This window comes from Pongo abelii, chromosome 1, assembly GCF_028885655.2.
Source record: "Pongo abelii isolate AG06213 chromosome 1, NHGRI_mPonAbe1-v2.0_pri, whole genome shotgun sequence".
In the NCBI taxonomy this organism is placed as follows: Eukaryota; Metazoa; Chordata; class Mammalia; order Primates; family Hominidae; genus Pongo; species Pongo abelii.
In genome coordinates this window covers 167,583,490-167,611,479 of record NC_071985.2, presented here as the reverse complement: position 1 = coordinate 167,611,479, position 27,990 = coordinate 167,583,490, and the positions used below count along the sequence as shown (strand labels likewise).

Here is a 27,990-nt window from a genome sequence, read left to right as displayed (position 1 = left end):
TTTGTTGATTAGGTTTCTGGTAGGCCTAGGATTTCTGTCTGTTTTGTAGTGTGATCTGTGTTTACATCTGAGTAGTTTTATCAGCCTGTTTCTTGTCTGTGGAATTTTGGAGGTCCAATAGCTTTCTTTTGTCTTGTATTCTATCCTTTAAATTTCAAACTGGCAGTGTTTCCACTGGTATAAAATTCTCAAGAATCTTGTAGTTTTCTGTGTATATTAGAGAAATTCACTCCCGAAGAAAAGAAGCTTGTTTATAGATTTTTCCTAGATAATCTTGTCTCTATTTTGGGGGTCTGCTGAGAAGGCCAAGGGGGTCCATGAGTCACCTGTTTAATCTCTTTAAAGAGCCTTTTGTGTGACTGAATACTGATTTTTATCTTTCTGAGGTAATAGCAAAAGTGTTACCAGCCACACTTTTGGCTTTTTCTCTACAATGCACTTTTCTGGCAGTGAATCCTTAATTTTTGCTGATAACATTTTAAGTCATCAAGTCCTGGCCACTTTTGGTTTCACCATTCTTTCCCTAATTTTTATCTTTCCTTTTACATCTTACTATAAGCAGTGAGAAACCAAAATGTGCCTTCAACACTGCTTGAAAATCTCCTCAGCTATATGCCCAATTTCATTGTTTACAAATTCTGCTTTCCACATAACTGCAGGACACAATTCTGCCAAGCTTTCTATCACTATATAACAAGTATCACCCTTCCTCCAGTTTCCAATAACACATTTCTCATTTCCACCTGAGTCCTCACTAGCAGCCAGCTCTTTTCTTTCCCTTTCTTTCTTTTTCTTTTTCTTTCTTTCTTCTCTTTCTTTTCTTTCTTTCTTTCTCTTTCTTCTTTTTTCTTTCTTTCTTCTTTCTTTTTCTTCCTTTCTTTCTTTTCTTTCTTTCCTTTTTTTTCTTTTATTTCTCTTTCTTTTTCTTTCTTCTTTCTTTTTTCTTTTATTTCTTTCTCTCCTTCCTTCCTTCCCTCCTTCCTTCTTTCCTTCTCTCCTTCCTTCCATCCTCTGTCTCTCTCTTTATTTCCTTCCTTCCTTCCTTCCTTCCTTCCTTCCTTCCTTCCTTCCTTCCTTCCGGGTCTCAGTTTGTTAACCAGGCTGGAGTGCAGTGGTGTGATCTCAGCCTACTGCAACCTCCACCTCCCAGGCTCAAGCAACTCCCCCGCCTCAGTCTCCCAAGTAGCTGGGACTACAGGTGCACACCACCACACCCTGCTAATTTTTGTATTTTCAGTAGAGACTGGGTTTTGCCATGTTGCCCATGCTGGTCTCAAACCCCTGGGCTCAAGTGATCCACCCACCTGAGCTTCCTAAAATGCTGAGATCACAGGTGTGAGCCACTGTGCCGGGTCTCCAGCAGCCACTTTCATGTCCATATTTCTATCAATAGCCTGTTAATAATGATTTAGGTATTCTCTAGGGTAATATATATTTTTCTCTACCTTGCTTCTCACTTCCTTCTGAAGAAGCAGAGTTGTTAACATCCATATTTCTACTAAAAGTCTGTTTAAGATAGCCTTCTATCTTTCTATGTAAGCAGACTTTGGTAAAAATATGGATTCTAACAACTCTACTTCCTCAGAAGGAAGTGAGAAGGTCTTGATCTGTCACCCAGGCTGTCACCCAGGCTGGAAGTACGGTGGTGTGATCACAGCTCACTGCAGCCTTGACTTTTGAGTTTGAGCAATCCTCCCACCTCAGCCTCCCAAATAGCTAAAATTACAGGTCTGCCCCACCAAGCCTGGCTAATTTACAAAAAAAAAATGGTTTTTTTTTGTTTTGTTTTTTGTTTTCTGAGACGGAGTCTCGCTCTGTTGCCCAGGCTGGAGTGCAGTGGCACGATCTCAGCTCACTGCAACCTCCACCTCCTGGGTTCATGCCATTCTCCTGCCTCAGCCTCCCGAGTAGCTGGGACTACAGGGGCCTGCCACCACGCCTGGCTAATTTTGTTTTTGTATTTTTAGTAGAGACGGGGTTTCACCATGTTAGCCAGAATGATCTCGATCTCCTGACCTCATGATCTGCCTGCCTTGGCCTCCCAAAGTGCTAAGATTATAGGCATGAGCCACCGCGCCTGGCCAAAAAAATGTTTTTTAAATATAGGGTCTTGCTATGATGCCCAGGCTGGTCTTGAACTCCTGGCCTTAAGTGATGCTCCTGCCTTGGACTCCCAAAGTGTTGGGATTACAGGAGTGAGCCACCATGCCTGGACTTAACCAGTTTGCCCAGAGAATACCCACCAGTGGCGTCTGCAGCTGTTGCATTTACCCCAAGATAACTTTGCCAAGAAATATGCTTTTATTATTATTTTCGCATCCCTCCGGTATATTGACTTCAGAAACAAAAGACATCATTCTATTGATCACATTCTGTTTTTAGTAGTGATATTTCCATTTACAAAATATAGTAATTCTCAATCCCTGAAAATGTCAAGTCCTAGAAAACGTGGCATTCCTATGAATGATGTTAACATCACTATTGAAGAGTTGTTTGCCAAGACCAGCTCAGTTGGGGAGACCCTAACCCAGTGGCGCTAGAGTAATTAAAGACACACACACAGAAATATTGCGTGTGGAGTGGAAAATCAGGGGTCTCACAGCCTTCAGAGCTGAGAACCTTGAACAGAGATTTACCCACATATTTATTGACAGCAAGCCAGTGATAAGCAGTGTTTCTATAGATTATAGATTAACTAAAAGTATTTCTTATGGGAAATAAAGGGATTGGCTGAAGTAAAGGGATGGGTTGGGCTAGTTATCTGCAGCATGAATATGTCCTTAAGGCACAGATTGCTCATGCTATTGCTTGTTGTTTAAGAACGCCTTTAAGTGGTTTTCGGCCCTGGGTGGGCCAGGTGTTCCTTGCCCTCATTCCAGTAAACCCACAACATTCAGCATGGGTGTCATGGCTATCACAAACATGTCACAGTGCTGCAGAGATTTTGCTTATGGCCAGTTTTGGGGCCAGTTTATGGCCAGATTTGGGGGCCTGTTCCCAACAGTTGTTGGCCGAAGATTCATTTGATTAACCTGATTTTTCCGTTAACAGACGATTCTGATGATTCAGATGATTCTGGTGTTAGCTCTGTTTAGAAATAACTCCAAGAACAGTTTTTATATTTTATTTCACATTGAAAATCAGTCAGATTTGCTTTAGCCTCAAAGAATGTGTCTAATGTAAAATTAAATGAGCGCTGGCAGCGAGCTGCACTTTTTTTTTTCCTAAATGGAAAAAGGGTTAAGGCCTTTTTTCTGATCGAAAACCCTTAAAACAGCCATCTGACTGAAAGGCCTGACAGAACCAGGCCCACCATGATTATCTAGGATAATCTCTTGCATGTACAGTCAACTGATTATGGACTTTAATGACATCTAGCAACTCCTGGATTAGTGTTTGATTATGTAATTGGCGACTGCAGCCTAGCCATACTGATACATCAAAAAGACTGTCACAGTGTCTTCTATCACTTATTCCATTAAGCAAAGCTGCCACCTCACATAACACAATTTATTTTCACTTGGACATTTAGGTTTTAAAGGGATTTATTCTCAGAGATATGTTAGGAATCAAAATAGAAATAGTTCTATATCATTGGCTCATTGAACACAGTAGTTCTTGAATTAGCAGTTACAACTTACAAGTTGTAAATTGTTTTTCCATGAGGACTTAAAAGTTTCATGTACACTAAATATAAATTTCTTTTGGCTGGAAATGACATTGGTACTATTTAAATAGTCTATTGCTGCCTGGGCACGGTGGCTCACACCTGTAATCCCAGCACTTTGGGAGGCTGAGGCGGGTGGATCAATTGACGTCAGGAGTTTGAGACCAGCCTGGTCAACATTGTGAAACCCTGTCTCTACTAAAAATACAAAAATTACATGGGCTTGGTGGTGGACACCTGTAATCCCAGCTACTCGGAAGGCTTTTGTATGCATTTTTGAATGCAAATTTTTGAGATTTGTGTGGTAATTAGACATATAATCATAGTTATAATTATTGTTTTATTCTGAAAAAGTTTCCAAAAGACATTTAGGGTATCATGGCCAAAGTGAGTCACTGTTTTATTTAAAACTACGGTCAGTTCAACCACAAGCTTTTCTCAGTGTCTATTGTAGTGGATATATGTGCTTTTCTTTGTCAACTTCCCCATCAGTAAAAGCACCCTAATTTTATTTTGGGGTTCCACTTTCTCCCTGCCCTCAGTAATTTGGTTAGGTTAAGACTCACCCTCCTCATATCCCCCATTTTCCAGGTTTACTTGGAAAATGGTTTCCAGGTTTACCATTTTCCCACTTACTTGGGCAGTCATCATATTCCAACTCACTGGCCACACGACTGGTGTGGGGATGGGCCTATAACCCAGGTAAGTCAATGAATGAGACCTAGTTTGGTAGTTATTAAGATATAGGTTGATTGCTTAAAATTGTAAGAGTGGAAGAGTAAGAAGGAAAGTCAAAGAGAAAAGAGTTGAGCCGGGAAGAAAACGGAGTCATTCAAATCATTATTCGTAAAGAGTTTCAAGAAGTGGCGCATCAATATTCTCAACTTAATAGTTGGGCAATATTTATGTTTTTGAAACTAACAACTAAAATACTTGGATAAAATATTTCTCCTGATTTAAGTAACTATAATTTCAGTCATGATTCATTGTTCCCAGCAGGATCTGTATCTGTGTAAATGGGCATAGTATTGATTTTTTTTCAAAAGAGAAGATAGGTGATCTCATTAATTTCTTTTTCACATCAAAACTTTCCTTTTAGGGTTTTTTTTTTTTTTCCTTCTCTCAAGAAAATACTGAATGAGTCAGGGTGCTAATCTGCTTTGCTCTAGTAAATTCTATCTTCTTATTGTAGAGATGTTTTTCACCGTAGTAATAATTTGCTTAGCTGCTTGGTATTTACTCATGTATTCATTCACAGTTCTTTATCAGGCTTCAGGTATGTACCCAATATTGTGCCAGATGAAATGAGATTCAAAGTTGTCTCCTAGCCTAGAATGTAAATTCTATAAGGACCTTCTCACTCGGAGCACAGTATTGGCACATTATCAGAAATCTATACAGATGCATTTAGGATGCATTTCTGTAACAGTGGTCACTTGTGAGGTGCCATGCTTGGCCTTCAAGTATTGCCTGCAACTCAAGCACAAGTTGAGGGTTTGAACCTTTGTACTTGTTTCCTACAGGGCAGTTATTCTTCAAAATGCCCAGGTTTAATGATACTTATTTTTATTTTTTATTATTTATTTACTTTTTTGAGACGGAGTCTCACTGTCACCAAGGCTGGAGTGCAGTGGTATGATCTCGGTTCAATGCAACCTCTGCCTCCCGGATTCAACCGATTCTCCTGCCTGAGGCCCCCAAGCAGCTGAGATTACAGGTGTGCACCCACCCAGCTAATTTTTGTATTGTTAATGGAGATGGGGTTTCACCATGTTGGTCAGGCTGGTCTTGAACTCCTGGGCTCAAGTAGTCTGCCCGCTTCAGTCTCCCAAAGCGCTGGGATTACAGGCATGAGCCACCATGCCCGGCGATACTTATTTTTAGTAGTTCACAATGAAATAATTAATTATATTTAGTGCCAATACAATTTCAAATAGTGATGCTGGAATGACACCTGATACCACAGTAGACAATGATTTTGATCTCTATTAGTTTACTATAGTGGGCTAAATAGTGACTTCCCACCAAAAATGCCCACATCCTAATTCCTGTAACCTGTGAACGTGACCTTATTTGGAAAAAGGGTCTTTGCAGATGTAACTACATTAAGAATCTTGAGATGAGACCGTCCTGAATTATCTGGTTGGTCCCTAAATCCAAAGGCAAATGTCCTTTCCAACAAAAAGAAGAGAAGAAGGCACAGACACAGAGGAGAAGGCATGTGAAGATGAAGGCAGAGACTGGAGTTATGTGGCCGCAAGCCAAGGAATTCCTGAAGCCGCCAGAGGCAAGGAAGGATTTTCCCTTAGAGCCTTGGGAGCCAGTACAGACCTGCTGACACCTTGATTTTGGAATTTTAGTCTCCAGAGCAATGAGAGAATACATCTCTGTTTGAGCATCAAGTTTGTGGTAATTTGTTACAGCAGACCTAGGAAACTAATATGTTAGTTCGTACTGATTATTTAATTAAAGACTCTTTTTGTATTGTTTTGTTTTCTAAATAGTCTGCAGAAACCTACCTCAATTATTGTCTCCCTCCAATAGAGACACCTGTCTGTTGAGATTTGGTGGAAATCCAAGGGTTAGTGTTTCTGGGTTATTTTTCGCCTACCACAGATAGTGCTGAAAGCCCATTTAGTACACAAATATGACATTTCTGAATAAATTGCCTTCAACAACTGGTCTGGAGATCCAAGTGCTGTTCAAAAAAGTGAGACTCGTTCTGACAGGCGATTCCTATGAAGGAGAAGCTCCATTTGCGAAGTTATAACAAGGTTCCTTCCATAATGCACAGCAGCTGGGCCAGGGAGCCCGGAGTCCTTGTTTCTGGCCTACCCATCTCTGGGCTACTTCCCGCAACTCACTTTCCCTGTGTGCCTCGAATGCTTCTTCCTATGAGGCCGTTAGTCAAATTAAGGAGAGGCCTTTAAAAATTAGCCATCCATCCAATCTAGAGAATGTCCACTATGCTTCATTCTTTCTCCCTTACCCTGTTGATTTCCTTCATATCACCCAGCGCTGATGGTAATTGTATGAATACATGCTTATCTGTCTGTCCTCCCACCCCTAACTCTAAATTCAAGGAACTCTATAACTGCACCTAGCATATTGTCTGGCATTCCTCAATAAAGACGTATTTAATACATAGACAAATAATGTATTTAATACATAGACAAATAATGAGTGAACATTTTGAGTGGAGGGCCGGAAAATGTCTATTTACTTTGGAGTTGGAATCAGACTGTTTAAGAGTACTTTCAAAAAAAATTTTCGCTACGTCAAACATCACTGAATTTCAGGATTGAAAGAGTGGTGGTCATATAGCTCAATCCCCTCCAAACACCCCCACCCACCAGATGCGCGAATGCCCTCTTCAGCCTTCCTGACAAGCAAGACGAAGATGCTGGCGGAAGCATCCCTGGTATCAGGAAACTCATGACCTCACTAGTTTTGATCTTTTCCATTTAGCTTTCTTTTCCCACTCCTCCCAGTTATTACAACCTTAATTGTAGCATTTTGCACAACTGCTGCTGCAGAGTTCTGGAAGTCTGGGGGTGGACGGGGGAACCCCAGCGCCTATCTCAAGCCTGCAGCCACCGACGCGGGTAGGGGGGTAACTGCCAGGGAACTCGCGGCACCGCGTGCTTGCTGGGTTCGCCTGGGCTCTCGGCCTCCCTGCGGGCAGGGGTCCTCCCTCCCCAGCGCCGGGTCTCTCCTCCCGCAGGCCCGTGGCCCCCCGCAGCGGCATTCCCCGCCGCCGCCCCCTCCCCGCCACCTGCGCGGCCGCCCTCGCAGCTCGAGTCAGCTCCTCCCGCTCAGGGGCGGCTGCGGAGGGCGCGGGGCGCACGCGGGCGGCCACCCGACTCTTCCCTCCCTTCTCCCCACCCCAGCCTGCTTCTGCTCAGCCCCACCTCCCCACGCACTCGGCTGCCTTCCTCTCTCCTGAGAGTTGCCCCGCACCTTGGGCGAGGAGTTCAGAGCGGCCCCATCGCAGAGCCCACGGCCGGCCGAGCGCGCGCGACGCAGGTGCCCGAGCCCCGGCGCCGCCGCCATCTCTGCCTTCGGTCGAGTTGGACCCCCCGGATCGAGGTGGGACCCGCTTCCCTCTCCGACACCCCCTATTGCCACCTCTTCCCGCTCCGGGTAACTCGAGAATGGGCTTTGGGACGCGCGTGGCAGACGCGGAGCCCCGCGGGCCGCTTAGGGACTGGGAGTCCGGGGCAGCTTAGCGGGACCACCAGAGGGGCAGCGCCCGGCGGGCGGCGGGGGTGGGGTGGGTGCGACGCCGGGCGACTCTCGGCTCCCGCGGGGCGAGGAAGATCTGGGCACACGGCTGACAGCAGCCGGCAGCGCCTGGAGCGAACCTGCCCGGGACCACCGAGAGAGCATGCCACCCGGCCAACTTCTTTTCCAGGCTTCCTGCCTACTTTGGAAACTGAAGGGACTGCCACCTAAAACAGTAAACCCTGGGGCCCTGAAGAGAATTTGCTGGTTCGAATGACAAGAGAAAAAATAATTGTGCTGTAGGGATGGTTTAGACCTCAGCTTTTGTTTCCCACCTCCTCACTACCCTGCAAGCAAATTAAACAACAGTAGCAGCATCAGCAGCAAAACCCCAAACCCAACCTCAACCAAACCACTTACTGAAAGGGATTTGTAGTGGTGAGAAAAAGAGACCCAACTGAGGAATCATTTGGGAACCTCAGGTATGGTGCCATTTAAAAACTGGTTATTTCTGGTGTTATTTCTAGAACTTGTGTTTGCAAACAGGTTAGAATTCTGGGCTCTTGTCAGCCTAATGGAGTTCTTTATACTGAAGGGTTGCCTGGGGTGTCCTCTGTTAACATTTATTTCTGTAAGTATTAAAGTATATTGAAACAAATACCCTTTCACGGCTCTGGAACTGGAATCAGAAAATCTGAGTTTTGGTATGATTTCCTGTTTATTATCTATGACACCGTGGTTAGTTTAACCTCAGTGGGCCTCAGTTTCCTCATTTTTTCAAGTTGGAGGGTTGGATTAAGATAATATCTGAGGGCCTTTTGAGAATATCTAAGGTATGCCCCAGAATAAAAAAGTATAATTCCTTAACTCTTTAACTTGTTACAAACATTGCTAGTTTCATAATTTCATGAAATAAAAACAGTCTGTATTAATCATGGCATTAGTTTATATGCATTTATGACTTAGGCTTTTAGGATTTTCCCACCAAAAGGTATAGAGAAAAACATGTATAAAGAGCTCAGAAACATATAGATTTATATGAATATTTACACCTCTCATATTACCTTAAATAATCTTTAAGCCAGTATTTGCAACACTGCAACAAAAATACATGGCTTTAGCATAGCACGTATTCTCTTTAAGTATTGTACATCTGGAGGAAATAAAAATGTGTTTGAAGGAAAACAAACATTGCACCTTTCCTATCAATTATTGTTCTTGAACAGTGCTGGCTACTTTTTAGCATAAAGTTGTGGGCAGAATGTTAAAAAATTGGTTTCAGGTCACTTCTGAGCCGCTGTGAAATTAAGCACAATAGCAGAGATGCCAATTTTAGTAATGCAGTTGGTTGCCTTGGAATGAATCCCAGAAAATAGCAGAGATTAACTAAACAGATAAACCAGAAATTAGGAATGGACACACACACACACAAAAGTGTGTACAGTGAGTATGTACTGTGAAGGGTTAGTGTACTTCGTACTTTCTTTTTTATTAAAAGAAAATGTCGGGTTGTTTTAGCAGACAGAGAATGTTACAGTAGCTTTTGTTGCTACTTCTAATGTTTTATCCGTAGCATTTTCAAGATTATTTGAAACTTAGTTATCACTAGTAAGGACAGGTTTAAGAATATTTCTGCCTCTTTTCGGTGGCTTGGATTCAAAATAATAAAACAATCTTTTCTCACCCACATGTGCTTTGTATGCAATTTGGGAGAGTGAAATGGATTTGAAGTACTCTTTTATGAGTACATTTTAACTAATTTTCAGTGCCTTTTTGCCTTTGGGCTGGAAATGTCGTAAGTTATTCTGGCATTTATCTTCCCTCGTATTCTCTGGTGAAGTAGAGATAGTCATCTCCGTTGAAACAGATGCTCAGAGATTTAAGTAAATTGCTTGTTGAGTGAACAGGGAATCGTAGAACTCAAATATACCCTGATTGCTAGTCATTTGGAAAACAACTGAAACTGGATGGGTCTGACAGCTCACGGTCCACAGCCAACTCATTCATGGCTTGGGAGTGTCATCATGTTTGTCAGAGGATCTGTTCCTCCTTTGTAATGTGGGGACTTACTCTCAGCAATTTACTGAGAAAAAAGTAATCTCTTCACACTTTGATCACTATTATAGGAACAAATGGTGTGTATTTGTGAAGTGCAATATTTCTGGGAGGTCTTGGAAATAAATACTAAAAGTATCCAGAAAAAAAAAAAAAGAACTCTCTTGGCAGATATTGTACTGCATTTTTCATACTGAGAGCCAAACACACCCACTTAGAGTATGTCCTGTGGAGTTAAAAATGAAGAAAAAGGCTTATAGTCTGCTCTAATTCTTAAGACTTTATGTGATTTACAAATTCCAGTTTTAATTAAATTAGAAAGTTGCAAATGTTCACCTACTGGCCACACTCAGTATGTACAACCTTTTGGAGTTGCTCTTCAAATACGATCTGCTTATAGTTTGGAATATTCCTTCTCAAACATGTTTTTTGGAGTCTTGCTATGTTGCCCAGGCTGATTTAATACTTTTTGTGACTTAATAGTGATATTACCTGTTATCGTCACACATAATCTTATTAATATTTAAAATATTTTAAACTACAAATCTTATATAAATAAAATCTTTAAGATATTTGAACTGTAATGAATATAGAGAGAAGCATATAAAACAGATTTAATGGTTGACAGATAATATGATAAATCATTATAATAGGTAATTGTAAGGCAAATTTCTCACTACTCACCACCCCCAAAAAAAGAACATTGCAAATATCCCAAAACTTCTTGTTTGTTCCTTCTTCATCACAAATCTAATTTACCTTTTTTTTAAAAAGAAAGTTATTTATTTATTTATTTTGAGACAGAGTCTCTCTCTGTCACCCAGGTTGGAGTGCAATGGCACGATCCCAGCTCACTGCAACCTCCGCCTCCCAGGTTCAAGCGATTCTCCTGCCTCAGCCTCCCAAGTATCTGGGATTATAGGCGTGTGCCTCCACACCTGGCTATTTTTTTGTTTGTTTGTTTGTTTTGTATTTTTAGTAGAGATGGGGTTTCACCGTGTTAGCCAGGATGGTCTCAATCTCCTGACCTCATGATCTGCCCACTTCGGCCTCCCAAAGTGCTGGGATTACAGGTGTGAGTCACCATGCCTGGCTCAAAAAAAGTTTTATATGATTATAGTAGGCATTAATTCATAGATTATTTTGCTTAACATTATGTTTATGAGATTAAGGGATTTCTTCTCTCTCCTTTAAAACAATATTTTTTGAGAGAATTATCTCAGCTGGGCATGGTGCCTCACGCCTGTAATCCTAGCACTTTCGGAGGCTGAGACGGGTGGATCACAAGGTCAGGAGTTCAAGACCAGCTTGGCCAAGATGGTGAAATCCCATCTCTACTAAAAATATAAAAAAAATTATCCAGACCTGGTGGCAGGCGCCTGTAATCCCAGCTACTCAGGAGGCTGAGGCAGAAAATTGCTCGAACTTGGGAGATGGAGGTTGCAGTGAGCCAAGATCGCACCACTGCACTCCAGCCTGGGAGACGAGTGAGACTCTGTCTCAAAAAAGAAAAAAAAAAGAAAGAAAGAAAGAAAGAAAGAGTTGTCTCTGTTCCCTGTCTCCAATTATTCTCTTCACACTGTTAAAAAAAACTCATTCCTATTAATCTTGTTTTCAATATTCTGCTAAAACTACATCAAGGTCTACTACTGTCAAGTTCACCAGTGATACTACCTTTGCTCATCCAATAGTCAGTTGTCAGTGTTCATTTTACTTCACTACTGGTAGCATTGTCATGGTTATTACTCTGCTCCTTGAAACAGTCCCTTACTGACTTCCAGGACACCATGCATTCTTGATTTTCCTCCTTCTTCACTGGCTGCTCCTTTCTGTCTCCTGTGCTAGCCTCTCCTCTTCTCTTAGAGGTTTTAACCTTGGAATACCTTAAGGTTTAACTCTTTTTTCTCCGTGCTTTTTGATGATTTCATGCAATCTCTCTACGTGGGTGTGTTGATGATTCCGAAAGTGATAGCTCAAGCCTTGACTGCTCCCTCTGGACTTCAGATCTTTATATTCCAGCTGTCTACTGAGCATTTCCATTTGGATGTCTAGTAGGCATCTCCAGTTCAAATTCTCCAAATGGAATCTTCATCTTTCCCAAACCTGCACTATCTGCAGTCTTCCTCATCTCCATCTTTCAAGTTAGTTAGGCCCCAAACCTTGGAGTCATCTTTGATTCCTCCTATTCTCTCATACCTCATTTGTAATGAGTTGGGGAATTCTCTCTGCTCTATCTTCAACACAAATCCAGAATATAATGACTTCTCGTTGCTTCCATGGCTCTGTTACAGGAAAGGGGTCCCAATCCAGACCCCAAGAGAGGGTTCTTGGATCTCATGCAAGAAAGAATTCGGGGCAATTAGGTAGAGTGAAGTGAAATCAAGTTTATTTGGAAAGTGAAGGAATAAAAGAATGGCTACTCCATAGACAGAGCAGCCCCAAGGTCTGCTGGTTGCCCATTTTTATGGCTATTTCTTGATGATATGCTGAACAAGGGGTGGATTATTCATGCCTCCCCTTTTTTAGACCATATAGGGTAACTTCCTGACATTGCCATGGCATTTGTAAACTGTCATGGCGCTGGTGGGAGTGTAGTAGTGGGGACGACCAGAGGTCACTCTCGTCGTCATCTTGATTTTGGTGGGTTTTGGCCATCTTTTTTACTGCAACCTGTTTTATCAGCAAGATCTTTATGACCTGTATCTTGTCCTGACCTCTTATCTCATCCTGTGACTTAGAATGCCTTAACTGTTTGGGAATGCAGCCCAGTAGGTCTCAGCCTCATTTTACCCAGCCCCTACTCAAGATGAAGTTGCTCTGGTTCAAACGCCTCTACAACTCCCACCCTAGTACAAAGTGCCATCAACTCTCACGTGAGTTATTGCAAGGACCTCCAAACTGGTCTCCCTGCTTTTATTTTTTGCCCTCTTCAATACATTCTCAAAATAGCAATCAGAGCACTCCTTTTATAACGTATGTCAGATCATGTCACTTTTCTCCTCCAAACTCTCCATGGATTTCTGGTTCACACAGAGTAAAAACCAAAGTCCTTAGGATAACCTCCAAGGCCCTACCTGATCATTCTGCCTACCACTTTACCTGTCTGGTCTCATTTCCTACTGTTCTTCCTTTCACTTTACTCAGTTCCAGCCACACTGGGCTCCTTGCTATTTCTTGACTATATTAGAAACCATCTTTTCATTTTAGCTTTCCCTGCCTTGAATGCTTGTCCTCCAGATTTCCACATGGGTTGCCTTGTTACTGTCACTTCTTTTAAGTCTTTGTTCAAATGTCTCCTTTTCAATGAGGCCTACTCTGATTACAGTATTTAAAATTGCATATCTTCTTACCTTGTAATATATTCTTTTTCCTTTCCTTTCCTCTCCTCCCCTCCCCTCCCCTCCCCTCCCCTCCCCTCCCCTCCCCTCTCCTTTGTGTCTCCCTATAGCATTTTTTTACCTTATAAAATACTGTGTGACTTTTTAATTATCATTGTTTTTTTTTCTGTCCCATTTCCACTAGAATGTAGACTCCACAAGGGCAGAATTTTGTCCTGTTTTGCTCACTGTTATGTCCCTAGTGTGAGAAATAGGGCCTAACATGTAAGAGGTGCTCAATACTTTTTTTGGTGATCGAATGCTATTGTTTGTTCATTTTTCTTCCTGGATATATTCAATTCTATAAATATAACACATTAATTTAAAAAATGAATTCTGATTATGCATATTTAGTTTCCTTCCTTTCTTCTTCCCTCACCCATCACTTCTTCCTTCCTGCCTTCCTCCCTTCCTTCTTTTTTGCCACTATAAATAAAGCAGCTATGATCCATCTACAAGTGTGCTGGTATACAGAAGTTCCCTTAGAGCATAAAACCAATAGACAAATTATGGTCTAGCAGGACTTGCAGACTTCAACTTTATTAGATAATGAATGCCACACATTTTTAGTGTGGATTCACCAATTTGCATTCCTGTTTTTATTGCTCTACACCAGATGGACAAACTTCGTATTGCCAGAACATTTAATTTCTCGCCCTCTGATGGGTATTATCTCATTAATAGTTACTACTTTAATTACTGGTGAGATTGAGCCTGGTGTCTGTGAGGATAGGTTAGGTTATGCTGCAGTAACAAATAATCTGCGAATCTCATGGGCTTAATGCAATTCTTCATTGATGCAAAGTCTCCTATGGACTAAGACAACTCTCTGGGGCAACTTCTCCATGTAATAACTTGGAGGTCTAAGTTCAGGGAAACTCCATCATTCTGTAACTGTAACAATCTGGAACATGGAACTTTCCCATTTGGTGTGATAGGGGAAAAGAGAGCAGGGATGGATACTCGTGAGCCATCTTCAAATGCTTCCATCTGGAAGTGACATGAATTATTTTCAAATGCTAAACATAAGTGTTTAATATAGTCACATGGTAATATGACCCAGTAATTCTATTCCTAGGTATATACCTAAGACGGATGAAAATATACATCCACACAAAAAGTTGTACAGAAGTGTTAGTAGCAACATTCTTTGTAATAACCAAAAAATAGAAACTACCCAAATGCCCATACACTGATGAATGGATAAACAAACTGAGGTATATCCATACAATGGAATATTATTAGGCAATAAAAGGGAATGAAGTGCTGATAAATGCTACAACATGGATGATCCTTGAAAACATTATGCTAAGAGAAGGAAGCCAGTTACTAAAGACCCCAGGATTTTATTTATATGAACTGTCTAGAATAGGCAAGTCCATAAACACAGAAAGTAGATCAGTGGTTGCCAGGGATGGAGGAAGCTGGTGAAAGGGGAGCGACTGCTAATGAGGAAGAGGTGCATTTTGGGGTGATGTTAATATTTTGAAATTAGACAGTGGTGATGATTGCTCTGTTAGCATACATTCACTCTGTTAATGTACTAAACCTAGTGAATTGTATGCTATAAAAGAGTGAACTTTATGATATATGAATAATAGACCAATAAAACTGATATTTTAAAAAATACTTTAAAAATCAAGTATATTTCTATATGCCATCAAGAAACAGAAAATGAAATATTTTAGAAATGCATCATTTAAAATAATTTCAAAAACATGAAGTTCCTGTGAAAAACATCTAACAAGATGTTCAGGGACTTTTATGGAAAAAATTAGATAAGATTTACATCTCATATTAGAGAAGAACTCGGTATATAGAGACAGATAGTCATAAATTTTAGGACTGAATGATTAAAGGATATCAATTTCTTTTTCATTGTTATAGACTCAAAACAGTCTCAATAGGATCTCTATTAAATTCCTAACAATTTTTTTAGAACTTGACAAGGTGACTCTAAAATGTATATGGAAAGTCAAAACCCAAAGAATGCTAAAGCACTCTTGAAAAAGATGCAAAATGGGAGAATTTATGCTATCAGATAGCAAGACTCGTTTTAAATCTGTAGTAATCAAGACAATGTTTCTTTATTATTTCTTTTCCCCTTCTACTTTCTTTAATTTTTTCTGTTCTAACTGCTTAAGTGAATGTTCTATTAAATGTTTTATTCTAACAGATTATAAAGGAATGATAGCACATTAATTTTCAGCCTTTCTTCTTTTTGAAAAGTATTATTTATGGCTTTGAGCTGCCTTCTGCATACTTCTTTATCTGCATGAAATAAATTTGGAGATACTGTTTTCACTAAGATCAGTTTAAAATATGTTCTGATTTTCATATTTCTTTTTGCCCAGTTATTAACTTGAAAGTGTTTTTCTGGTTAATTGAAACTTTAGTCAATTTGGAGTAAGCTTCTTGATTTCTAATGTTTCTTTTTGCATTAAAGCCTATTTTGTATGATATTGATATAACTCCACCAGCTTTCTTTTGTTCAATATGTGCATGTTAAATCTTTTTTCCATCCTTTGTTTTCAGATTTCTACATACTTATCTTAAATGTGTCTCTGTGTCCTATATCATTTTTCTGTCATTCTGCATTCAACCTTTCTGTATTCTTATGTTTTAGATGTGTCTGTAGTAAACAGCATTTATTTCTTAAGGTATTTTAAATTCAGTGTCTTTCCACTAGAGAATTTTGTCAGTTTACATTTAATACAATTACTGCTATATTTAGGCTTGTATTTACTTTCTGCTTTCTTTATTTGCCCATAATTCTGGTTATTTTCTTTTTTATTTCCACATTTTAGGTTGATTATTTTTATCACTTCAAATTTTCTTTCATTATTTAAGAGTTATACACTCTATTTCTATTGCTCAGTAACTACTGTAGAAGTTACCATATGAATCCTTAAGTTATCGAAGTTGAAAATGAATACACTTTGAGCAGTAATGAATACAGGAAAATACAGAGGCCTTAGCTTACTTTAACTTCATTTAATACTCTCTTGTCATATATTATGAGCATCTTGAATTCCATTTATTTATTCAAATATTTATTGAGAGCTTACTCGGGGCTAAGCATTATTCTAGATACTGAACAAAATAGATGAGCATCCCTGTGCTTGTAAGACATAACAGAGTGCAAACAATAAACTTAATAGAGTAAATTATACCATATACTAGGAAGTAATAAGTATACAGAAAAAAAAACTAGAGCAAGGCAAAAGAGATTAGGAGTGCCGAGAGAGGGAGAAAGAGAATGAATGAGAGTGAGTGCACATAAGTACAAGTGAAAGTGAGTGAGTGTGCCCTAGCTTTGGACCAATACTGTCTATAAAGTTTGTGGGGACATATAAATGTTTTGTCTGTTTTCAGTAGATAACAGCTAAAAGGTTTGAGCCAAATAGAGAGTCTCAGGTGCTTCTATAATGGTATTATAATAGGCTTTAAAAACGTGAAAACTCATGTTTAAGAACAGCTGTTACCAACTATCTGTTTTGTGAGGGTGGAGGACAACTTAGTTTTTCTCAGAATTAATTATATTTTCTTATTGTAACTTTAGCTGCTGTTATTTGGGCATCTAAACCTATACAAATTAAGAAGCTATGAACATGAGAGAATCAAACAATTAGATTTCTGTGCACACCAACAGAATTTCTGAACCAAAGTGGTTTGTGTTTAGAAGATGAAAGAGATGATAAATCATACACACACACATAGATAAACACACATATTTTATGCATGTGTGTGCCTGTGTGTGTGTGTATAAACGCAGAGAGAAAACATACTGGCATACACATAAGCACCTGTTAATTGATTTAGTTGCTGTTATAGTAGTAAGATGTTATCTCTTAGAATTATGGTATACTTATCATATTAGACCTATCCAGGAGGTAGCTGGGTATTTCTCTAGGGTGGTGTCTTGCAACAACACTGCTAGTCATAGGTCTGATTTGGGGGAGAAAATATTTTTTTAAGACGGTGTCTCGCTCTATCACCCAGGCTGAAGTGCAATGGCATGATCATAGCTCATTGCAGCCTCAGTCTCTGGGTTCAAGCTACCCTCTTGCCTCAGTGTCCCCACTGCATGTTACCACACCTGGCTAATTTTTTCAAATTTTTAGTAGGGACAAAGTCTTGCCATGTTACACAGGGTGGTCTCAAACTCCTGAACTCAAGTGATCCTCCCGCTTTGGCCTCCCAAAGTGCAGGGATTACAGGTGTGAACCATCGTGCGAGGCCGGGAGAAAAGTTTTGTTGACAGAACAAACAGGATGCAAAGAAACAATCTATAAAAACAGTAATTTAGGCCAGTGGCTTCTTGGTCTTCTGACTAATAGGATTCTAAACTTGCAAATCAATTCTTATACAGGAGTTCTTATTGGCATTTACCCGATGCCCTTTGGCTGATGTTTGTTTTTACTGACCAGAGGTTCTGTGGGAATCTCATTTATTAATACCTACAATGTGCTTCATATTCCTCTGCATCTTTGAGGGACAATTAAATGTCCACTCTATGGAATCTTCTATAATTTCTCAATCATAAGTAATTACTCTGATTTCTCCTAGTTACCCTTCTTTCTAGGTAGTTGTAATTCTTTAAGTCTAAGACAACATGGATTTTTAAGCTACACTACTGATATAATTTGGATAATTGTCCCCTCCAAATCTCATGTTGAAACTTGATTCCCAGTGTTAGAGGTGAGTCCTGAAGAGGGAGGTGTTTAGGTCATGGAGCAGATCCCCAAAGAGTGGCTTGGTGACATCATCACAGTAATGAACGTGTTCTTACTCTATTAGTTCCTGTGAGCGCTGATTTTTTTAATTAATTAATTAATTTATTATTATTATACATTAGGTTTTAGGGTACATGTGCGCAATGTGCAGGTTAGTTATATATGTATACATGTGCCATACTGGTGCGCTGCACCCACTAACTCGTCATCTAGCATTAGTTATATCTCCCAACGCTGATTTTTAAAAAGAGCTTGGCTCCTCCCTCCTCTCTCTTGCTTCCATGCTGTCACTATGTGATCTCTGCATGCTGGCTTCCTTTCCGCTCTCCTTTGCCTGCACTATGAGTGGAAGCAACTCGAGGCCCTCACCAGATGCAGTACAGGTGCTGGTGCCATGCTTCTTGTATCGTCTGTGGAACCATTAGCCAAGAAACCTTTTTTCTTCATAAATTACCAAGTCTCAGGTTTTCCTTTATTGCAACGTGAATGAATTAAGATAACCATCATTTTTGTATCAGTAAAAAGAAAAAGCTCTGCGTATTGAACTATTTTACAGTATTTTTTATCATTTAAAAATTTATACTTACTCAGATAGCTCACTAAGAATTATATATATAAACATTTTTATTTAAATCGTATCATTCTCATAAGGAAAGTATAAATCAAAGATTTTGGTTAAGGGATTCTTATTCATATTCAAAGTCTGTTTTTTTCAAGTTGCTATTTATCTCAGAACTGTTGATGTAAATATTTTCCCAAACAGTATCATACTCTAGGCTATCAAGAATATTTGTGATACAGCAATTCAAAAAAGAATGCCTCACTATTGTTTCTGGGATTTTCTTTCAAGCTGGTTCATTTTGCTAATTTTGATGCTGGCTTTTAACTGATCTTGTAAGATGTCAGTATAGGGTTTTTTGGAGTTCATATTCTTTCCTCAAATGATCTTTAAGTAGTTTGTTGACCAAGATATTGATGGGTTAAAATTGTCCAGTTGGTCATTAAAAAAGTGCCCAGTTTGGATGTATGCAATCAATAACAACCAGATCACAGCAGCTACCAGGCCATCAGGAATTGTAAGATGCTGTAAATTTAAACAATGATCCTGATGCCAGAGGTGTTAAAATATTGTGAATCTTAAAATAGAAGACATACAATACTACTCTCTTCCTTTGTATTTCTTGTAGTTCAACTAAAAATCTCACCTTCCGTTGACCCCTAGGACTTTGTTAGTAGCTATTTTCTCTGAAATCCCATAGTACTTTATTTAATGAAAGGAACTAAATAATAATTTGGGGTGAAAATAATCCATGTACATGGTTAAAAAAAACTTATTTAAGTATAAAGCAGTAGCCCTCTGCCCTACTACCTACACTAAAGGGTATAACCTGACCCTAGGAACAACTAGTTTGAACCATTTCTGGTTTTAGTCCTTCTTCCTCTAGGGCTAAATTGTATGTTTATACTGTCTGCTTTTTTTTTTTTCACTTATCATTTAAGCAGATACCATAGTAGAAGATAATTTAGCTTACTCATTTCACCTCCTTTTCTTTTTTGCTCCTCCATGTATATTAATTTTATGAGCTCCTTTATTGGTTACATTTGTCATTTCCACCACGATATTTGTTCCATTAACTACAGACAGTTTCTCTTGAACTCCTGCTTCATGAGTTTGGGATATTTCACCCTTTCTCCTCTCACCATCTCTCCTTGTATATTATAACACCTAAATCTGACAACTGTATGGTGAGAGTATTGATAATATTTTAGGTTTAGTATTTGTTATTAAATTTTGTATTTTTATTAGTTGACCCTAAAAGTTGAAAAATTAATAAATAGCATTAAAGTTATTATGACCCTGTAAATGTTGTTTACTGCAGAATCAAGAAGTATTCTACAGTTACATTTCATTCAGTATGGCTCCTGAGCCACCCAAAGAATGTTCCTAGAATCAAAGTTAAGGGGATTCTTTCTTTCAAATGGATTATTTAATTCTAGCATTTGCTAAAAATTTGCCATATTTTCTTTTCATTCATATTTACATTGTGAATTTCTGTGAAGCTTTTTCAAATTACCTTTATTTTCTCTTATTGGGAAAGCATATGTGGGCCTTCCTGGTTTCATCCTTAATAATTTTCAACTTTTTACTTTCTTTATTTTTTTGAATGCATTTTCTTCCTTTTTTTTTGAAGTCCACTGACTCATATTCTAGTGGCTTCAATTTTGAATTATGACTTCCTTTTTCCCTGGTGTTTATTCTGTGTTTTTATTTTATTTTCAAGTTTTTTTCTGGCTTCAGGATTCTATTATGTGTCAGGTTGCCTTCCATCTCCACCTTCCTCCTTGCCATCTCCTTTTGGGGGCCATCTATACTACAGCTGCTGTCTGGACTAGTCATTTGAAAGTTTGCAGAGCCAGCAAACTTGTTTGTAACCACGATTTCCTGAATGTGTATGTTTTGGTCCTTTTTGGTTTTCTCCTCATTTTGCTGGAATACTTTATAAAGTTACTTCTGGCAAATAAATTTATACTATATAAATTTTGTAAGCCATTACATTACTAAAAGTATATTTGTTTCTCTCGGATACTTCTTTAACTGGACATAAAATTCTAAACTGAAAAGAATTTTCTATAAGTCAATTGCTGGATTGTTTTCTAGTATTCGGTGTTTTGGGATGAAACATTTGTTTTCCATTCTGTTTCTTACTCCTTTAGTGATTTTTTTCTTCTCTGGAATATTTTCTTATATTCTTTTTTTCTTTGTTGTTTGGTAATTTCTTAATTATATGTTTGGGAATGAATCTGTTTCCATTCTTCCTTTTTGGAGCCTGGTAGCCATATTTTTCACTTTGAACCCTTGTGCCTTTTATCTCTGGGAAATGTGCCTTTTATCTCTGGAAACACTTGTGCCTTTTATCTCCGGGAAATTTTCTTGTATTTTTTTTGTGTGTGATTATTTTCTCCTTTCTATTCTTTTTTTCTGGAAGTACTGTTGGTTGGATTTGGGTCTCTTGGATTTATTTTTAAGTGACTTCTTTTTCTTAAACATTTATTTCCTGTGTTTTTTTTTGCCTTTGGGGGGAAATGTTAATTATGCATTTTTTTAAAACCATTGAAATTTTTTTTTTTTTGCACCATGCATGTAATTTTCAAAAGTTCTTTCTTGCTCTCATTATTCCTTTGTTACTTTATGGATCCAAAACTTTCTGAAATGTCTCTGCTGATACTCATTAAAGATTTGTTAAAGTTTTTTTTTTCTTTAATTTATCCCTGTGTCCCTCGTGGTTAGTTTCCTTTTTACTTTCTTTTTATAAAAAAAAAATTTAACACAATGCTAAAGACTTTCTTCATGTCTTTATGTCTCCATTCAGCATGGCTGTTAAGTGAAGAAACAGGAAGAATGTGACTTCTGTGCATATGGGCAGTGTTTATCAACTGATAGGCTTCATGTTAGGCACTCAATCAAAGAGCTGTCATTTATGCTAAAGGCCTGTCGCCTAAATTTCAGGGCTTTACCATACCGGTGCCAAGCTTACACGAAAAGCTCAAGTTGTTCTCAAATAACTTGTACTTTTTCCTCCTTTAACATATAAGAGTATATACTATAATTTTTAAATTGTCTTTGGCCATTTGACACCTTTGAATACTTTGCTCGTGTTTGAGGAATTTCCACTTAGTAAGCCCCTGTTTTCCCAAGCTTCCTGGCAGTCTGCATGTAGAGTGTGAAGTAGACTCCATCAGTTAGAGGCATTTGTGCCAGATTTTAGATCAGAAGTGTGGGACATGAAAGAGCAGATGAGCTCCCAGGAGCTCAGAGGTAGTAGGCATTGAGGTTTCAGTCATAACATGCAGTATCCTGGTATGGTGCAGGGCTGTCTTCTCTAGAGCAATTCTGCATGGGATTTTGGGTGTGGTCTTGGCTGTGTGCTTTTCTAGCTTGGTTCTCTGGCACTCACTGAGGTCCGGAGAGCTACCTAGTAAACTTTAATAAATTTCTTTCCTGCTTAGACTAGTCAAAGTTCATTTCAGTTGTTTATTAGTCACTCTCCTGACAGTTACATGGAGCTAGTTTAGCTGCTGTGCATTGTTTGTGAGGAGGTGAATTACATACGCAGATATTACACATGCAGACCAAAATGGCCTCTCCTTTTAGCCCCACCTCACCCTTCTGCCCTTATCATTTAGAACATCTGCAGGTTTGTTTTCTCATTGTTGACAGCCTATTCTCCAAATATCCTATGTAGTTACTTCCTTTGTTATACTTCATTAGTCTTTGCTAATTGATATGGTTTGGATATTTGTCCCCTCCAAATCTCATGTTGAAATGTAATCCCCCGTGTTGGCGGTGGGGCCTGGTGGGAGATATTTGGGTCACGGGGTGGGTCCCTCACAAATGGCTTAGTGCCCTCCCCGTGGTAATGAGTGAGTTCTTGTTCTGAGTTCATGCAAGATCTGGTTGTTAAAGGAGGCTGGCATCTTCTTCCACCCTCTCTTGCTCCCCCTTGCCATGTGATGTACCTGCTCCCCATTCACTTTCCACCATGACTGTAAGCTTCTTGAGGCCCTCACCAGAAGCAGATGCTGGCCTCATGCTTCCTTTATAGCCACGAATCAAAATAAACCACTTTTTTTTTATAAATTACCCAGTCTCAGGTATTCCTTTTCAACAATGCAAGAATGGACTAACACACTAATGTTTTAGAAATTTGTTTTTCTCTTTTGCTGCTGATCTCTCTCTCATTCTCTCCCGTAGTGGGTTGATATTATTTACTTTACTATAATTTTCAAGGTCTCTCAGGAGGGAAAGATCAGTTTGTTCAGTTTACCATTTTTTTTTTGAGACAGCATCTCACTGTGTCACCCAGGCTAGAGTACCATGGTGCAATTTTGGCTCACTGCAATCTCTGCCTTTCAGGCTCAAGCGATTCTCATGCCTCAGCCTCTTGAGTAGCTGGGATTACAGGCGTACGCCACCATGCACGGCTAATTTTTATATTTTTAGTAGAGATGGGGTTTTTCCAGGCTGGTCTCGAACTCCTGGCCTCAAGTGATCCGCCTGCCTTGGAGTTCCAGAGTGCTGGGATTACAAGCATGAGCCACCGTGCCTGGTCCCAGTTTACCATCTTGAACCTGAAGTCCTATTGGTATTATAGTGCTTTGACATGTAAAAAAATTAATAAAATGTTATTTCTTAAAGTAAATAAATTTTAATTAATTTCTACATTTCTAGCATCACATGTGGTAGCTTGCATTTTATTGAATATCCGGTTAATATTTAAATGAGTCAATTTATGTATAGATTTTAGATTACACCGTAGGTAAGATGCCTACTCTGACTCAACTTTGTTGACTTTATGGTACCTACATCTGTGAATCATAGCTTATCCTTATGCATTTTTTAGGAATTAATATGTGACAAGATCACACAGAGTAATATCAGGAATTAAAGTACTTGAAATTATGTTTTCAAAGTGACAAATACTTATGCCAGGATGTTGGAAGATTTTTTTTTTAATTAAAAAATAATTTAAGTCTTTAACAGCTACTTGATGGGAATAACATGACCAATTTATATTCCAAGTGAATAAATAAAAGTTAACATACTTAAAATGACAATGCTACTAGAAATAGATCAGGCTATATTTATTTTGTTAAATTTTTGATACTTGAAGAAATAATGTTTTTCAGTTGCGTTTAAATTAAATGTTTAAATGCTTATTTAAGTGAGAGAGAGATAGATGCTTCTCTAACAAAAAGTAAAAGCAAAAATTAGTGGCATTTGGAGCTCATTGAGTTAACTCATCAAAGCAACATTATTGTCAGAATTGCTTTTCTTACTCATAAACTTTCCTACATGCTCAGAGATTTTTTGAGATCAATGGAGCAAGTTGTAAATAATTTTATTTCTGCTCAAACACTGATTGAGACTGTTCTGTTTTATATTTAAGTAGAATTTGATAGGTAAAAATAACACAAATAATCCTTTACAATAGAAATTAAACAGTCTGATCTTCCTTTGAAAGCACAAATTGTGCTTATTCAGTAGAATATAGATTTGGATTTTTTCTTCATAGTAATAACTGAAGAGTAAGCATGATTAATATGCTTACTGTGCTGGGCATATTATGCAAATTGAATTACTGCTTGCATACCCATACATCATGGATGTATCATTTAGATCAACTGCGGATTTGTCTTTGTATACTTTATACAGATTTCTTCAAATATTTGTGTATTTCAACATAGGCTTTTTTTTCATTTCTTTCTAAATTCCTAAGGGCTGTTTTTCTTTTTAAATGTGAGAATAAATATCTACATTAATTATTTATTATATACTTTAATTGATTCAACAACTATTTATGAGTACTTACGATGTTCCAGAGAATATATTAAAATATTTGTTTTTCAAAAGTCTAATATGGATGAGAAACATTGTGCCTGTTCTTTTTTTTTTTTTAATTATACTCTAAGTTCTGTGATACATGTGCAGAATGTGCAGGTTTGTTACATAGGTATACACGTGCCATGGTGGTTTGCTGCACCCATCAACCCGTCACCTACATTAGATATTTCTCCTAGTGCTATCCCTCCCCTAGCCATTCACCCCCCGATAGACCCTGGTGTGTGATGTTCCCCTCCCTGTGTCCATGTGTTCTCATTGTTCAACTCCCACTTATGACTGAGAACATGCAGTGTTTGGTTTTCTGTTCCTGTGTTAGTTTGCTGAGAATGATGGTTTCCAGCTTCATTCATGTCCCTGCAAAAGGACATGAACTCATCCATTTTTATGACTGCATAGTATTCCATGGTGTATATGTGCCACATTTTCTTTATCCAGTCTGTCATTGATGGCCATTTGGGTTGGTTCCAAGTCTTTGCTGTTGTGAACAGTGCTGCAGTAAACATATGTGTGCATGTGTCTTTATAGTAGAATGATTTATAATCCTTTGGGTATATACCCAGTAATGGGATTGCTGGGTCAAATGGTATTTCTGGTTCTAGATCCCTGAAGAATTGTCACACTGTCTTCCACAATGGTTGAACTAATTTACGCTCCCACCAACAACGTAAAAGCGTTCCTATTTCTCCATATCCTCTCCAGCATCTGTTGTTTCCTGAATTTTTAATGATCACCGTTCTAACTGACATCAGATGGTATCTCATTGTTGTTTTGATTTGCATTTCTCTAATGACCACTGATGATGAGCTTTTTTTTCATATGTTTGTTGGACACATAAATGTCTTCTTTTGAGTAGTGTCTGTTCATATCCTTTGCCCACTTTTTGATGGGGTTGTTTTTTTCTTATAAATTTGTTTAAGTTCTTTGTGGATTCTGGATATTAGCCCTTTGTCAGATGGTTAGATTGCAAAAATTTTCCCCCATTCCGTAGGTTGCCTGTTCACTCTGATGATAGTTTCTTTTGCTGTGCAGAAGCTGAGCTGTTTAGTTTAATTATATCCCATTTGTCAATTTTGGCTTTTGTTGCCATTGCTTTTGGTGTTTTAGTCATGAAGTCTCTGCCCATGCCTATGCCCTGAATGGTATTGCCTAGGTTTTCTTCTAGGGTTTTTATGGGTTTAGGTCTTACGTTTAAGTCTTTAATCCATCTTGAGTTAATTTTTGTATAAGGTGTAAAGAAGGGGTCCAGTCTCAGTTTTCTGCATATGGCTAGCCAGCTTTCCCAACACCATTTATTAAATAGGGAATCCTTTCCCCATTGCTTGTTTTTGTTAGGATTGTCAAAGATCAGATGGTTGTAGATGTGTGGCGTTATTTCTGAGGCCTCTTTTGGTTCCATTGGCCTATATATCTGTTTTGGTACAGTACCATGCTGTCTTGGTTACTGTAGCCTTGTAGTATAGTTTGAAGTCAGTTAGTGTGATGCCTCCAGCTTTGTTCTTTTTGCTTAGGATTGTCTTGGCTGTGTAGGCTCTCTTTTGGTTCCATATGAAATTTAAAATAGTTTTTTAAATTCTTTAAAGAAAGTCAATGGTGGCTTGATGGATATAGCATTGAATCTATAAATTACTTTGGGCAGTATAGCTGTTTTCACAATATTGATTCTTCCTATCCATGTGCATGGAATGTTTTTCCATTTGTTTGTGTCCTCTCTTATTTCCTTGAGCAGTGGTTTGTAGTTCTCCTTGAAGAGGTCATTAGGTATTTTATTCTTTTTGTAGCAATTGTGAATGGGAGTTCACTCATGATCTGGTGCTCTGTTTGCCTATTATTGGTGTATAGGAATGTTTGTGATTTTTGCACATTGATTTTGTATCCTGAGACTTTGCTGAAGTTGCTTATCAGCTTAAGGAGATTTTGGGCTGAGACGATGGGGTTTTCTAAATATACAATCATGCCATCTGCAAACAGAGACAATTTGATTTCCTCTCTTCCTATTTGAATACCCTTAATTTCTTTCTCTTGCCTGATTTCCCTGGCCAGAACTTCCAATACTATGTTGAATAGGAGTGGTGAGAGAGGGCATTCTTGTCTTGTGCCAGTTTTCAAAGAGAATGCTTCCAGCTTTTGCCCATTCAGAATGATATTGGCTATGGGTCATAAATAGCTCTTATTATTTTTAGATATGTTCCATCAATACCTAGTTTATTGAGAGTTTTTAGCATGAAGCGGTGTTGAATATTATCAAAGGCCTTTTCTGCATCTATTGAGATAATCATGTGGTTTTTGTCATTGGTTCTGTTTATGTGATGGATTACGTTTATTGATTTGTGTATGTTGAAGCAGCCTTGCATCCTAGAGATGAAGCCGACTTCATTGTGGTGGATGAGCTTTTTGATGTGCTGCTGGATTCTTTTTGCCAGTATTTTATTGAGCATCCTTGCATCAATGTTCATCAGGGATATTGGCCTGAAATTTTCTTTTTCTGTGTGTCTATGCCAGGTTTTGGTATCAGGATGATGCGGGCCTCATAAATGAGTTATGGAGGAATCCCTCTTTTTCTGTTGTTTAGAATAATTTCAGAAGGAATGGTACCAGCTCCTCTTTGTACCTCTGGTGGAATTAGGCTGTGAATCTGTCTGGTCCTGAGCCTTTTTTGGTTGGTAGGCTATTAATTACTGGCTCAATTTCAGACCCTGTTTTTGGTCTATTCAGGGATTTGACTTCTTCCTAGTCTTGGGAGGTGTATGGGTCTGGGAATTTATCCATTTCTTCTAGATTTTCCAGTCTATTGGCATAGAGGTGTTTATAGTATTTTCTGGTGGTAGTTTGTATTTCTGTGGGATCAGTGGTGATATCCCCTTTATCATTTTTTATTGTGTCTATTTGATTCTTCTCTCTTTTCTTCTTTGTTAGTCTGGCTAGTGGTCTATTTTGTTGATCTTTTCAAAAAAACAGCTCCTGGATTCATTGAGTTTTTGAAGGGTTTTTCATGTCTCTATCTCCTTCAGTTCTGCCCTGATCTTAGTTATTTCTTGTCTTCTGCTAGCTTTTGAATTTGTCTGCTCTTGCTTCTCTAGTTCTTTTAATTGTGATGATAGGGTGTCGATTTTAGATCTTTCCTGCTTTCTCTTGTGGGCATTTAGTGCTATAAATTTCCCTCTAAACACCGCTTTATATGTGTCCCAGAGATTCTGGTACATTGTGTCTTTGTTCTCATTGGTTTCAAAGAACATCTTTATTTCTCCGTTAATTTCATTATTTACCCAGTAGTCATTCAGGAGCAGGTTGTTCAGTTTCCATGTAGTTGTGCAGGTTTGAGTGAGTTTCTTAATCCTCAGTTATAATTTGATTACACTGTGGTCTGAGAGACGGTTTGTTATGATTTCTGTTCTTTTGCATTTGCTGAGGAGTGTTTTACTTCCAATTATGTGGTCAATTTTAGAATAAGCGTGATGTGGTGCTGAGAAGAATGTGTATTCTGTTGATTTGGGGTGGAGAGTTCTATAGATGCCTATTAGGTCTGCTTGG

The 27,990-nt window shown here is 38.7% G+C and overlaps 1 protein-coding gene across 3 annotated transcripts in view; it reads left to right on the top strand.

The window, feature by feature from the left end:
* Window positions 1-27,990, top strand: part of LEPR (leptin receptor) — a 209,663-nt gene that overhangs the window by 93,073 nt on the left and 88,600 nt on the right. Inside the window, exon 1 of one of the 3 annotated variants that reach the window (XM_054533526.1) lies at window positions 7,589-7,756. The exons of the other annotated variants lie outside the window; for them this stretch is intronic. The gene's annotated coding sequence lies outside the window, so the exon portion shown is untranslated. Of the gene's footprint in view, window positions 1-7,588; window positions 7,757-27,990 lie in introns of those variants that run through there. 3 annotated transcript variants of the gene reach the window in all.